Consider the following 15,868-nt stretch of genomic DNA (forward strand, 5'->3'; position numbering starts at 1 on the left):
TACACGCTCATGAGTACAAGAATGATCAATTTGCAGCATTAGAATGATCAAAGAATGACTAATACCTACTTAATAAATCGAATAAAAGACTGAAAGTAGTAGTTATGTTCCAAATTGGTCTCTTTTTAGCTTACAACAATTGCTCTGAGCACCTCATAATCCTATCATATACCATAGATAAAACGCAATAAATGCTAGACATTCTCATACCATGTACTTAACTGAATCTCGATCTAGTTTTTGATTCAAACAAATATGGACCTTGTTAACAAGTGTCCAAAGGCACGAGTAAATGTTGAGCTCAAGAAGTAGTATTTTAATTCAATGTCTCAAATAATATTGTCGTTAAACGTTGCCTGTTTTGATTAGGACAAGACGGTAAAAATGGATCGATGAGACATTAAACTTTTCTTGCTTGAATGGACAAAAAGCTAAACAAATGAGGAGGAAAGTAGACTCTAACTGCACTCGATTCATGGACAGATATGGCCATCTTTATTATCGCAATGCTGAAAGGCGAAAATCGATCGATCCGAACAATATTTGGATGTTCACATGTAATCAAGTTGCGGTTGTGTAAAGATGGAACCATAATAAGATCATCGATAGGCCTTAAGTCATGCTCCTGATGCTTGCTGGCTTTGCACTAAAATGCATTCGGCACCCAGAGAATTACTCCTTATTTTAAGTTTTCAAATTGTCCTGGAAAACAGTCAACAGTGTCTCTCTAGATGTCTAAGGTGGACATATTGAAAGCATAAGGAAAGCCGGCGAAATAATAGGGTCCGAATTGTTGAGGTGGCTTATAAACTTTGGTTGCTCAGATCGAGCCTGATCCGAAATATCTCCGAACCATTGAATAATTTCCTGGGGACGGGAAGAGCGCAACTTGTACTTTTAGATAGTCGTCGGCATCGAAGAAGGGGTTCTCTAGGAAAACCGAGTGGAGAGCAAGGTCCAGTCCGATCCGGAGGCTCTTTTCGAGTTCCTGAAACAAGGTCACATTGATTTCCTTAAAGGAGGGTGCTCTGAAATAGAATTTCCCTTGGTATGGAAAAGCGCAATCGCAGCTCCGAGGGCTGAGCATTTGGCCTTGTGGACACGAACTGTTTTCCAATGCGAGAGGCTGGTAGGATAATTAGATGTCGTAGGCTGTTGTGGAGGTTGGCAGTAGCTTGTGTTTGCAAGACCGTTGTTGCAGACCGGATTGCCTAAAAGCTTGAATGTTCAAGGTTTCATCGGTTTTCATCGGTAAGATTCACGATCATCAAAAGGGAAAATGTACATCGCTGGTAATCCAAAAAATATAATTTCTCACACTAGTGTATTGGCATATTCCGAGGAATTGGTTTCGACCGAGGAAATCTGATTATATAGGATATTGATGAGCTCCAGATTTCGGCTGATGTTGCTGCTCATGTTCAATGTGCCATCGATTGCATTGTTTCTCAATTTTCTGTCCAGTTAGAAAAAAAGATGATTCTGGTGTCAAAATCGCACTTCCTTTTTCCTACGAAAAATGGTCTAACACATATGATCTTACACTAATTGAATTTGTGGATTGCTGAAGATTATTTCTGGTAGTCCCTTGAAGCGGTCCGTATTCCACAAGCCTGACCAAAATAGCTCTTCAGAAAATTCCCGAAAGATCTTACCACCAGTTTGGGAAATTTTTTTTACTAAATGTGCTTTGAGTATGAGAAGGACGTACAGAGTGGTAAGCGCTGGTAAGGTCGAAAACCAAGCTGGAACATTCGTTGGGTGGAAATAATTGTCTAAGATCCCTATATGGTACATAACATCGACCTTCATCAGCGCAAAAGGAGGGAATAGAATGTGCAGCGTAAAATCAGTGCCTTTGGACACAATGGCATTTACTTACAGGGAGTGTGACATCCCGGTTTTTCTCAGTTTCATTTTCAGCCAATTGAGTCGGGCAATTCATCTGTGCATGTAGTTCGTCTCTCGGAGTTGGCCACTCACGGGAACTAGTCTATTGAGTGAAGTAATTAAGGAATTTTATCGCGTCAAACTTGGGGATTGATCACCCTCGGGTTGGATGCAAGAAAATTTCCCCAAAAACTACTCGTGGATTAGGCGCGCTAAAATTGCGCCAGATTGAATTTAATCGGAGAAATTGAATTTAGAAATTGGAGGTTCAGTTATGTCACAAATCTTATTAGGAACATTGGATTAATTTATGGACTTTAATTTGGACTCAATTAGAAGAGAATTGATGGAAATTGAAGTAATTGAATGTACAAGAACTTGGACCCGGCGGAAAATGAAAGTGAACCTATTGGAAGATGTTATGGAGGATTTGAATTAGTGGAGAATCGTCAGGGTGATGTCGTGGTGGAGGCCCAAGTCGAGGAGGCTTGACAAGTGTCACGAAGCCAATTGGCTCACCAAAAGTGGGGATGTCACTTCCCTTGTCTCTATCATCTTCAACCTTGGAATTTGGAGAGAGAGAAGAGTGCGTGAGAAGCCAGCGGAAGCCGAAGCCCCCGTCCGCTCCTTCGCCGCTCGCCCGTCGCCGCCGCCTCGCCCGCCATTCGCCGGAGCTCGCGTCGCCGCTCGCCGCGCGCGACCGCACGCCTCCCGCGCCGGACTGCTCGTCTCCGTCCTTGACCTCCCGCCGCCGTCGCTCCAAGCCGCTTGTTCGTCGCCGTCAAGCCCCCCGTCGCCACCGTCCGTCGTCGTGAGCTGCCGTTCGGAGCCCTAGCTTCCTCCGCCGGTCTTTCTCCGTTGTTTCTCCGTCCGTTCAGTCGCCGTTCCGCCACCCCTTTCAAGCTCGGTTAGTTGCTGGAAAAACCAGCAAGAACCAGCTCCTTTTAAGCTCGGGTTTGGCTCCTATTAGTCCTCATTTGGTGTTGATCCGTGTAGGTTTGTCGTCGGCGTCGTCGTGCTCTTCGCCGGAGACTCGTCGAAAGCGATTCCGGTGAGTTTACCTCGGTAATCCGCGATTAGCGAGATAATGATGCCTAAGTATGTTTAGCTTAAGTTGATTGAGATTAGGTGGATAGATTGGCTTAATTAGTTGTGGATTATATTAATGTGATTAATTAAGGTAAAGTGTGTTTAGTTTAATGGTTAAGTATGTTTATTTTTAAAATAAACCTTGATGTGACTTAAAGGAGTTTATTTATGATTTAAATAAATGCTTCGAAATTGTTGGATTATTTAATAATATATCTTATTCGAAATTCATTAAAATATTATTTAAAAAAAAAAAACTCGAAAATTTATTTTGACCCTAGTTGCTCGAATTTCGTGCCGATCGTTCTTTGTGCTAGTAGAATTTGAAATTGATGATTGGTTGTGATGAATTGAGTGTGATTGCGATTGATGAGGATTCTTTATAAAATCCTAAGTGTGGAATTGATGGGAGATTAGCCGTGATGAACCACCTATTAGAGATCGTAAAAGTGAGGCCGTGATGAACCATCTATTAGAGGTCGTGCCCAGTGAGGCCGTGATAAACCACCTATGAGAGGTCGTGCCTAGTGAGGCCGTGATAAACCACCTATTAGAGGTCGTGCCTGATGAGGCCGTGATTTACCACCTGATTACAGGTCGTGTCGAGTGGGGCCGTGACTGTCACTGGTTATTGAATCTTCCTACCAAGTCGAGATGGGTAATAATAATTGAATTGCTAGAGTGACATGTAATCGGCCGAGCCGATTGATGTTGAGACGATCCAAGTGGATTTGAATTGTTATGATGATGTGATTGTGCCTTCGTTGTTGAGTTACTAAAATTTCACGTGGTTGAATTATATAAAGCTGTGCTAACCCGAGATGAAGGCTAAGGCGAGTAAGTTTTACGGATGTTGTGGCTAAGCTACTTTGAGGGCGTATTTACTTTCTAATAGGGTTTAGGAGGGTGAACTTGCTTTGAGACAAAGTCTCATCCCGGTTTGGGGAAAAATATTACGGGACCGTAGATGGCGGGACCTCCGAGAGAAGAATGGCCTCCGGTGCGGATCATCGAGCGGGTGCGCGCACCCCCGATTCGGGGGAGCCATTGGGTCTATGAGCCGATCGGGGCTACCGTGTGGATCTAGGAGATCGAAGATGTTAGGGTGCCCCATAGGTATAGGGCTTGGTTCCGTTTTGGGGCCAATGGTTTAGGATTGGTCCGCAGGGTTTTGACATTCCCCGTTTGTGATGGATGCTCTTCTAGGAGAGGGTGTGGGCTGACCTTCCCGATGGTAGGGTGGACAACCCATCATCTCCGGACCTGCGCCGTCAGACGTGGAGGATGTGGGATCGTCGAACGAGTCCAATTAGTAGTTACCGGACCGTTCTTCTTTTTTGTGGGTTGATCCTTGTTGTGTAGGTTAACCCTCTTTTTGATGCACATAGACTCGGCCCATTTTTGGTGTATAGGCCACGGATCCGGTTGATGTATGTAAGCTCCCGGATTGTTGATGATATATGAAAGTATGTTGTTTGATTTTGAGTTGATGTTCCTGCTGTCCTATCCCGTATGCTTTTGTAAAGGGGTTTCTTAGTACGTTCGCTTGCGCTTTAAAAGTTAAATTGGGGTCGGCGACACTACACCGGAATGTCGCATTTGCATGACCATGGCGGGTTGTTCACGTGTCTCGGGGTTCGGGCGTGACAACCCGTTTAAGTGCCGACCCAATTTAACTTTTAAAGCAAGCGAACGTACTAAGAAACCCTTACAAAGCATACGGCGACAAATAGAACATCAACTCAAAATCAAACAACATACTTTCATATATCATCAACAATCCAGGGCTTACATACATCAACCGGATCGGCCTATACACTAAAATGGTCAAAGTCTATGTGCATCAAAAGAGGGTTAGCCTACACAACAAGGATCAGCCCACAAAAAGAAGAACGGTCCGGTAACTACTAATTGGACCGTTCGACATCCCACATCCTCCTCCGTCCGACGGCGCAGTGGTCCGGAGATGATGGGTTGTCCACCCTACCATCGGGAAGGTCAGCCACACCCTCTCCTAGAAGAGCATCATCCATCACAACCTCATCCATCACAACCAGGGGAATGTCAAAACCTGCTCAGCGGACCAATCCTAAAAACCATTGGCCCCAAAACGGAACCAAGCCCTATACCTATGGGGCACCCTAACATCTTCGATCTCCTAGATCCACACGGTAGCCCCGATCGCTCATAGACCCAATGGCTGGATCGGGAAGCCGCGCACTGCTCGATGATTTGCACTAGGAGGCCATTCTTCTTGGGGGTCCCGCCATCTACTTTGGCCCTATAATATTTTTCCCAAACCGGGATGAGACTTTGTCTCAAAGAAGTTCACCCCCTCCTAAACCCCTATTAGAAAGTAAATACGCCTCAAAGTAGCTTAGCCACAACATCCGAAAACTTACCTTCGCCTTAGCCTTCATCTCGCAGGTTAGTACAGCTTTATATAATTCAACCACGTGAAATTTTAGTAACTCAACAACGAAGGCACAATCACATCATCATAACAATTCAACCACTTGGATTGTCTCAGTGATCAATCGGCTCGGCCGATTACATGTCACTCTAGCAATTCAATTATTACTACCCATCTCGACTTGGTAGGGAAGATTCAATAACCGCGGCTCACGGCCCCACTGACACGACCCGTAATCAGTGGTAAATCACGGCCTCATCGTGCACGACTCTAATAGGTGGTTAATCACGGCTTCATCAGGCACGACCTCTCATAGGTGGTTTATCACGGTCTCACTGGGCACGACCTCTAATAGGTGGTTCATCACAGCCTCACTGAGCACGATCTCTAATGGTGGTTCATCACGGCTAATCTCCCATCAATTCCACACTTAGGATTTTATAAAGAATCCTCATCAATCACAATCACACTCAATTCATCACAACCAATCATCAATTTCAAATTCTACTAAAGACAAAGAACGATCGCAAGACGAAATTACGAGAGCAAGGTCAAAATAAATTTTTTTTTTAAAATAATATTTTAATGAATTTCGGAATAAGATATATTATTAAATAATCCAACAATTTCGAAGCATTTATTTAAATCATAAATAAACTCCTTTAAGTCACATCAAGTTTATTTTAAAAATAAACATACTTAACCATTAAACTAAACACACTTACCTTAATTAATCAAATTAATCACATTAATATAATCCACAACTAATTAAGCCAATCTATCCACCTAATCTCAATCAACTTAAGCTAAACATACTTAGGGGCATCATTATCTCGCTAATCGCGGATTAGTGAGGTAAACTCACCGGAATCGCTTCCGACGAGTCTCCGACGAAGAGCACGACGACGCCAACGACAAACCTACACGGATCAACACCAAATGAGGACTAATAGGAGCCAAACCTAGCTAAAAGGAGCTGGTTCTTGCTGGTTTTCCAAAGAACTAACCGAGCTTGAAAGGGGTGGGAACGGACTGTGAGAAACAATGGAGAAAGCGGTGACGCGAGCTCGAGCAAATGGCGGGCGGGCGGCGGCGACGGTCGAGCGGCGAAGGAGCGGACGGGGCTTCGGCTTCCGCTGGCTTCTCACGCACTCTTCTCTCTCTCTCCTCCAAATTCCAAGGTTGAAGATGATGGAGACAAAGGGGGAAGTGACATCCCCACTTTTGGTGAGCCAATTGGCTTGTGACACTTGTCAAGCTCTCCTTGAATTTGGCCTCCACCATGACATCACCTGTCGATGTCATTCTCCACTAATTCAAATCCTCCATAACATCTTCCAATAGGTTCACTTTCATTTTCCGCCGGGGTCCAAGTTCTTGTACATTCAATTACTTCAATTTCCATCAATTCTCTTCTAATTGAGTCCAAATTAAAGTCCATAAATTAATCCAATGTTCCTAATAAGATTTGTGACATAACCGAACCTCCAATTTCTAAATTCAATTTCAATTTCTCCGATTAAATTCAATGGGTGCAATTTTAGCGCGTCTAATCCATTGAGTAGCTTTTGGGGGAAATTTTCTTGCATCCAACCCGAGGGTGATCGGTTCCCAAGTTTGACGCGATAAAATTCCTTAATTACTTCACTCAATAGACTAGTTCCCTCGTGAGTGGCCAACTCCAAGAGACGAACTACATGCACAGATGAATTGCCCGACTCAATTGGCTGAAAATGAAATTGAGAAAAACCGGGATGTCACATGGAGCTTAGTGAGTTCATGTTGCTTAAATTGGGGAAAGAACCATTCAGTCTGTTATATGCTAAACTCCTGAAAGAGATCATGGCAGCAATTCAGGGGACTTACACTGGCATATCAGAATACATGCTAAGGAATTAATGAAAAAGGTACCAGCAATTCATTGACGTTCACAACTTTGCTGATATTTGATGGAACTTCTCCTGAAAAGGAATTCCTGTCAAGACGACTGCCGCATTTTTGGCACTGAGTTCAATGATAGAAGAAGAATGATCATGGTAGCTTAGGGTGACTAACAAAAACGATTCTCTGAAAACCATATAAAGAGATTTTTACTTACAGAACCTCAAAGTGTCTGAACAAGTCCTAATGTGGGCGGGATCTTTCCATTAAATTAATTATTGTTGAATAATCTGCAATAAAGAAAATGTGTCTGCTTACTAAGGGGATAGTGGCAGAGTACATTAACAATCGAGTATCGACTTCCACATCAATCACTCGAGCAGAAAAACTTACACATGTATCAGATTCATATTCGCGCTGAATAGTTAGTCCGGTATGGGACCTGAGAGCTGGTTCTTGTTGAAATGGCTGAAAAACCAAACCCAAGAACGACCGACTTCTTTGAGGTCCAATTCGAAGGAAATTAAATAGATCTCATTCCAATCGTACACAGGCAGACAACCATATACGCTTATACATATATGCATTAACACGTTTTGCAGTGACCTTGAATCTATATAAGCAAATTAATTAGATGATACTCACAAGTGCTTGGCATTTAGGAGACAATCTAATCCAGGGGTATTGTTATATGAGAGAGGTATAGGTCTGGTTAACTGGTTTTCGGCCAAATCGAGCCAACTGAGTTGTGACAGATTCCCCAGGGAAGCAGGAATCCTACCAGTGAACTTATTATTGTTGAGAGCCCTGGCAAGAAGGTTAGTTTGAACAGAGAGAATGAGCCACTTATACACTGAATAACAAATCAAAATTCCCATAGTGACAATCTCGAATTCTTACGGTAAGGTAAGCTGAGAAAGTTTGCCAAGCTCGTCAGGAATATTGCCTGTGAAGCCACAACCTTGTAAGATTCTGATTAAAGAAATACTAAGCACAGAGCAAAATGGGTAAAAGAACAAGAAGACAAACTTTTTTGAGATCAAGAAACAGTCTTGCGAAGGAGCTGTTACAAAACATTAAGCTTCAATAAATCTCCTAGCTGGGGCGGAGGGAACCAGTGAGGTCTTGGTTAAAGGACAGATCCCTGGAAACAAGATAGAACTGGTAGGAAAGAGAGAAAAATACACATAAGCTGAGATTGAGCATACAACAAATATAGCTTTTTGCATTGAATTGTCCATAAGTTCCAGCTGACAAATTTAGGAAGTACTTCTATCTAATCTTAGTTATGAATAATTTGTTAAAGGCCGAAGGACTCACAAAGATTTTATCACCGTCAGGCCTCCTATGTCACCGCCCAATGGCCCTTTGATGTTAATAGACGAAAGGCCCCTGAAACCGATAGTAGCCATACAACACCATTGTACATCAATTAATTGTGAGTCGTATATGGACTACAGCAATGGGCATTTAACTGGAAATAGGTGAAACAGGATAATCACAGAACATGAAGTGCATCAGTCGAAATACTTCATATGGACGAGAAAGTGTGACAGATAAAGCTTATAGAAAGTAGAAAGGTTCACAGAAATTTCTCACAGTACGGTCATCCTCGAGCCATTGCAGGTCAGACCATCCCAAGATGCCCTGCAAGGATCGTCCTTCATCCAGCTTGGCGGTGTGTTTTGCCATGCTCCCTTCAGAGATTGAAGTAGCATGACTGATAATGCAACATTTTGCAGCAAAAGAGATTAATCAGATGCAATGCAAATGCACCTTTATTTCCTTCAGTGCCGAGCAAGCAATAGATGTGACCTAGTTCCTAACACGTGTGACCTTTTCCTAATTTCCCCTAACTTGCCTATATAAATGAACTTCCCTAACGAAGTAACAAATGTCTTCCTGTTTCAGGTAAACCGAAATAATCAAAAGAAAAGTAGGATGTGCACTCTTAGGAGCTAAGGTTGGCCTATAACATGAATTCAACTGATCTAATCGAATTGACTTACAGTCGCCAGGATCAGTGTATGAGCAGATGACTTGGATCCCAGCAGGCAAGAAGGCCAGGAACAAGGCCGACCTCAGCATGATTCCCATGGCTTTGCTCTACTGTATATTCAACTTATAACTTAGAGAAAAAGTGGTGTAATTTTTTAGATGATTAGCTATGGTGTTCTCTTTCTGCCTTCGACATTGACGCCAAAACACGCAAAATGTTCCTTTGCGTCCTTTGTCACTGTCGCAACGACATGAACAGCCTGACAGCGTTTTCACTTAACAAATTTCTTCGCTCGCCTGCTTCCATCGATGACAAATACAAGGAACAAATGGTTTCTTCAGCCCCGTATGGAGAAATTATTCAATGAATTGTGATATATGCATTAATATATATATATATGTATGTATCATCAGATTCGACGAGATCTATCTTGTTTGAATAATTCAAATGTATTTTTTTTTTTTTTTTGGCATGCATTTCATGCTCATCAACTAGTTCGAGACACATAGTGACTCGCATCGTTTTCTTATGGCCCCACGTAATTTCTAGAAAGTATGTCATATGATATTTGACCAAAGAAATAATATGTTATGTCATGTTACCAAATCCGTAATTTCTTTTTCTTTGCATGCACTACGTATATGCAATTTATTAGAGACCCAAAACATTAGTGGACGTGGACATTTGATTAGTAGGTCATAGGTGTCGAATTGAGTCGAGCATTTCGAAAGGCATGCATTATTTTAAGCGGACAATTCAATTTCTAAACCGTGGTTGTGTAAAAAACCTTTATTTTCATTTTGCTGTTTGTTTAATCTAAACGCTCTAAACCTTAGCAATGCTCGCATCTTGGCTTTTTTCTTTTTTTATAAATTCCCAAACACTAGAAACTCTCATTAGACATGCGTTGACACGTAAATTCCAACACGTCAATTCATAATTTTCTAATCTACGTTCTTTGAACAATTAAAACGGGAAGGTCCATTATATGGTGAGGAGAAAATATGAATGCTCTTGTTAGTTACAAGTCTATTTTATTTTATTTTTTGGGGTCAGAATTACAAGTCCAATTAAGCTATAAGAGAATAAATGCACTATTTTATTAACGTATAAATTGACATGATCAAGGCTAAGTGAATATCCATTATTAAGCAACAGTTTAGATGCCCACTCAGTGTTTACCTGTCCTCGAGAAATACTATCTTGAAGATTTATCATAATGGCTAATAATTTAGCTAATTCTGTAAATCTATTTTCAGTTCTATAATATTTAGTCCTAGCTCCGATCTTTTTCTTTTTATTTAATGATCATGGGAACGTGCCCATCTTTGCTTACTGCGTCGGACTAAGTCAAGATGGAGCACGCAAGGATGGCTTCGAACCGCGGGGCGAATTCCCAGGGTGAGGCTAGCTTATAATCTTGCATTCCAATGGGATAAGAACACTACAAGAGATTATAATTTTTTTATGCCACTTATTTGAGTACCATATTTTTTTTCCAACCATTTTTTTTTTTTGGTAAGGTCTTTTTTTCAACCATTTGAGTGCCATAATTTTTAAAAAACTCTCACTTGAGTATCATAATTTTCAATTAACCACTTAAATGTCATAATTTTTTAAAAGGGTTCGCTTAAGTGCTGGAATTCGACATGGCATAGCACTTATCAAATTTTTTTTTTTTGTCAGTCCTACTCTAATCCTATTCTAACACTCACTCTTAGACTTTTGCCCTGCCTTATTGTAGGGCGTGGGAGTCGAAACCCACTCCTGAAATGAAATCGTCCCCACCCCAATTCCCCACGAGAAGGTGGAGATTTGAACCCCTCCCACCTCCCCTTCCAAATTGGAAGGGTGGCCACTGGGGCGAACCCCCAGTGGTTTCACTTATCAATTGATCGATTGAAAAATTATATGATATTCAAGTCGGAAAAAAGGTTATGACATTTAAGTAAACGTCGTATATTAATTATGGCATTCAAGCGATGTAAAGAAAAATTATGGCACTTAAATAAGCATCGTTCAAAAATTATGAAATTTGTAAGGTTAAATACACCGCAAGTGTCAAAACTTAACATCGATGGACATTTAAGTATAAAAAATTTCAAAAAGTACACTTAAATGCTGCTTTTTAAAAAAATTGGAACATTTGATTGTCAATTTTGGCGAGGATAGCCGGAATTCCGATGTGGTATTATTTTAAGAATAAATTGACTCGTCAAATTGCCTACTCAACAAATGAATGTGTAAAATGACGTTGTTTTGCCCCAAAATCATTTTAATATAAATATTAAATAAATTAAATATATATTTTTTTAAGGAGGAGTGGTAGCAAATTAGCGAGAACCTTTATAGCTCTCATTGCTACTACCACTCCACCATCACTAGAAAGGGCCGGCGACCCCGCTTCTCGGTGGCAGGAAAATTTCTTCACTTTGCATGCACTATTTAGAGGTGTAGTTGATACTCTCATCAATAGGAAGACACGAGAGTCCCACTTTTCGATGAGTCGAGGGAGCTACTGGATATATATAATTTCTTTCTTTTGTAATTGAGGGATGAAAAAAAAAGGTGCGATGTGTTAATTATAATAGAAACATTTATTGAATGTAGCCATAGTTTAAGAGGGCATTGCGATAAAATCTTACATCTCAAATTTTCTTTTTCATTTTTAATTTTTATTTCTTTATGATTATCCGTGGAATCTTAAATTCTTTAGAAACTTCAAATATTGGGGGACGAGGACATTTGATTACTGATTAGTATGTCATAGACGTCATCATGAGTCAAGCATTCCATAGGCACATGTCATTTGAGCGCACAGTTCAGTCTCTAAACCTTGCATGCCGAGTAGACTTTTGCTTTTCTTTTTTTTTTTTTTCTCTCCCTCGATCTACATTTTGAGGTGCCCCTTTTTTTTTAGTCCTAAACACTAAAATTTACACTGCATAAAAAAATTTCACACGTAAATTCACTTATGGCATATTAATTCATAATTAATCTAATTTCGCAAATCAATTTTCATTTTAATGGTACTTACGTCCAAACAAATAGAGTCCCCGGCTCCAACCCTTTTTTTTTTTTTTTTTTTCCTTGTCTTCCGTTTAATGATTATGGGGAGAACCCGTGTCGATGTTGCTTTCGTTGGGTTGCGATAGATAAGCAGCAAGGGGCAAAGGGGCCTTGCGCCAAATTGTAGGTGTTTGGAAATTTTTTTAGCAACCTCATTTGGCAAAAGTAAGCTTTCAGAAAGTTGAAACCCCAAAGCAGCTCAACATGCAAGAAGGCTACGGTTAGAAAAAAAAATTCTTCCAAAATTATTCTCACTAAATTTCGAGTTTTCTTTACCCTCATTTATGACTGTTCATCTTCTTCTTTGTTGAGATCGATCGACGTGGTTGCATGTGGCTATGAGGGGCTAACGACTGGCAAAGAGAGGTTGACATGGTCGCGTGACCCAAGCGATTGTTGTCGAGGGGTTGGGCTGGGCGACCTTAGAGGGGGCCACACGAACTAGGTGAGTGCCATCTGGGTTATGCGACCCTCACGAGACCATTTGAGGTTGCCCAATCCATACGGCACTCGGGGGTTGCTTGGGGTCACATGACCCAATTGGTCCGCGCCAAGGTCAAGCGATTTCTATGAGGGTTTGTGAGGGTTGCGCTACCCCTAGCAACCCTTGCTGGTGAAATTTGGGGGTTACCTGAGGTCTTGCGACCTCGAATGACGGCTGCCAATGACAAATCTAGATTGCTAGTAGGCGTTGCCCTTCGTCAACTCCGGTGAAGGACTAATTTTTTTTCTTTTTTTTTTTTTTGTTGTAGTAACAAAAGTACTTTGTAAATATAATTTTTCTCACCATTGTTTTACTCAAAAGTACTTTCACAATGGATTTTTAGAATACAATTTAACGAACACAATTTGCATTTTGAAAAACTCATTTAACTTAAAGTCCATTGTATTTTTTCAAAGGCTTTCCCCTATTTTTGAAAAATTTAACCAAGTTGAAGTAGCACAATCTCACACATCAAATTGTTAGGAATCACACACCAATTCCAGAAAAATAACACAAGCAAACGATCTACACGGGTATAATATATTAATAAAATAATAGAATCGAAGAAAAAGACATTGGAAATGGCTTGCTCTGATATTGCTAGAGCTTGTTCTGTTTTGTGGTCTTCAAGGATGTGGCTTCTTTGGCATTCTTGCGTCTGTAGATTAGTTCTTCGGTTTGGTCCACTGGCCTTTTGGGTGTTGTAGGACATTGGGTCTAGTAGGTGTCGATTTAGTAGGTTCTTTGGTCTGTGGAGAGTTGGGATGAAGATTTCTAATTATGCAAAATGCTAAGATGTTGGCGTGGAGTTTATTGTTTGTGGTGCTCTTGGTTTTATGCTTGGATAAGTAGATCACTGGTGAAGTGATATTCTCGTGTTCCACCGCGAAGCATGCGGTTCAGGTTCCTAAACTCACTGCTTAAAGGTGCATTTACATTAAGTCTACTAAGAATCATATAGTGTTGGTGTGCAAAATCATGTCCCGCTCGCTCGGTCCCTCTGTACTCGAGGCTGAAAAAGTGCTTTTTGACCGCAATTTAGTTCTTTCACGACGTTTCGGATGCGATTATTGCTGCGTTAGTGCAAGGGCTTAATTGGTTGGTTTGCTTAAAGTAAAATTTGACCCAAAGCTTGTGGCTTAGGACATCGTGCTCATTCTTTTCCATCGGGCCCCCTTGCATGATTGTTATTTGGCGGGGTCAAATCAGGAGTTGTTGGCGGGGTCAAATCAGGAGTTGTTGGATTCTTCGTGATGATGGGACGTGATGGTATGCACAGCTTGATTCTATCTGTAAGTATCATTCGCGATCCTCGTTGACATCGTACGTCATGGACTCCCCATCAACCGAGCCCTCGTGCTTATACAGAAGTTCCCTCCAGCGACGGAGGATCAGCTTGTCGCGTTTGTACGGGCCTACCACGAAGTACCCGCCCTCGGGTCACGCGGGCTGGATCGTATATTTCCTGGTCCACTCTCTTCTCGTGTCGTCCTTGAGCACCCTCACTTCGATGCGCATCTTCTTCGGATAATGGACTAGGGCCGGTGCTCCTCCCATCTCGGGCATATGCAGGCCATTCTTGAAGAGGACTTCCGGTAATGAAATCAATCTGAATTGCTCATGGGTGAGGTCAAAAGAGAGCATTGCCCTCGGGTACGGACCGTCTGACCATGAGTAGCTCAGAAACCAGTTCAAAGCTCCGTAAGCAAAGTCGAAACCATGTGAGGACGAAGTGGTGGGCTCTGCAGTTCCTCCACAATCACTTCTCGAAATCGTACACTCGAGCCTCCTTCCTTTCGTGTGGTTCTTCTCATCATAGTCGATAACACGCATTGGTAGAGTGATTGTGTAACACTGGATCTCCATTGTATACATATTGTCCACTTTAAACACTAAATCGTCACGGTTTTGTTCTTCTTAAACCATCCCATACCATTTCAAGAAAATGCGTATATACAGTTAGAGACTTATAAGCTAGCCAGGATTCCTTCCCTAGGCAATGTGGGACAAGAGAGGAATCAATTCCTTGTGCATGTCCAAGATTGAGGCGCGAATGCACTGGTATCCCTCCTCCCCACACATCGTTGCTCGGGCCATCACACTCTCCTCGCCCGCATATTGCCGAGGCGATCTTAGTCCGTCATTCCGTACTACCTCGGGTCTGGGTCATCACAGATTGAACCCCAACCCATTAACCGGCTCGTGTGGTGAAAGATCGGGTGCTCTTGACAATTGGGATTTCTTTAGTAAGGGGATTAATCAGGAACTCACGATTATTCTCGTCATCCTCGATGCGCCCAAAAAAGAGCAAGCCTTTGCAGCACCTTGGAAGATGTAGCCTTTCAGTCTCGTGAATTTCGCTATCTGGATCATCTTCGTCGGAACTTCCTCGTATTCCATCAGGAGATAGATCTTCCCTTCCTCAAACTCCTGACATAGCAACACCGGTTCTTTTGCCCGGTGCGCTGAGTTGCGGAAGTAGGAATATCGATGACTTCTTGCCAGCGATTGCAGAGGCACCGGTATCGTAGCAGCGACTCACCCGAGACTCTAAGGATGTTGGAGAGGATGGCTAGTGGAAGTTCATCCATGCTCTCATCAACAGTGGAATGAGAAGAAGGCTGTTGGGAAGAATCCGGGGCAATAATGTACCAATAACTAAATTCAATCCAGAATCAATTTCTTCCCAAAAACTAAAACGACCAAAATTGACTTGATCTCAACAACAACTAGCAATATATAATGCCCTTGGATTTAACGTGGAAAGCCCACGTAGGAAAAATCATAATCACGGATCGCCCAAAAACTATTATTGATCACTAAGAATAGTAAGACACACAAAATATTCTTCTCTAATTATATACCAAAGGCTCAACATCAGTATTACAAGCACATCCTCAGCACAAAGATGAGAAATTATAAACAGAGTAAGAAAATTGGAGAATTCGAAAAGATTCTCAATAAATGAAACCAATCAACTTGGAACCCTGAGTCTCACACAAACAATATACTCAAACTTGAGTCAATTCCGTCAACATTTGGT

At 41.7% G+C, this 15,868-nt stretch overlaps 1 pseudogene; it reads right to left on the minus strand.

The window, feature by feature from the left end:
* Positions 1-820: 820 nt before the first annotated feature.
* Positions 821-9,370, minus strand: LOC104427331 (annotated as a pseudogene).
* Positions 9,371-15,868: the final 6,498 nt, after the last annotated feature.

The sequence above is a fragment of the Eucalyptus grandis genome, chromosome 11 (assembly GCF_016545825.1).
Source record: "Eucalyptus grandis isolate ANBG69807.140 chromosome 11, ASM1654582v1, whole genome shotgun sequence".
Classification (NCBI taxonomy): Eukaryota; Viridiplantae; Streptophyta; class Magnoliopsida; order Myrtales; family Myrtaceae; genus Eucalyptus; species Eucalyptus grandis.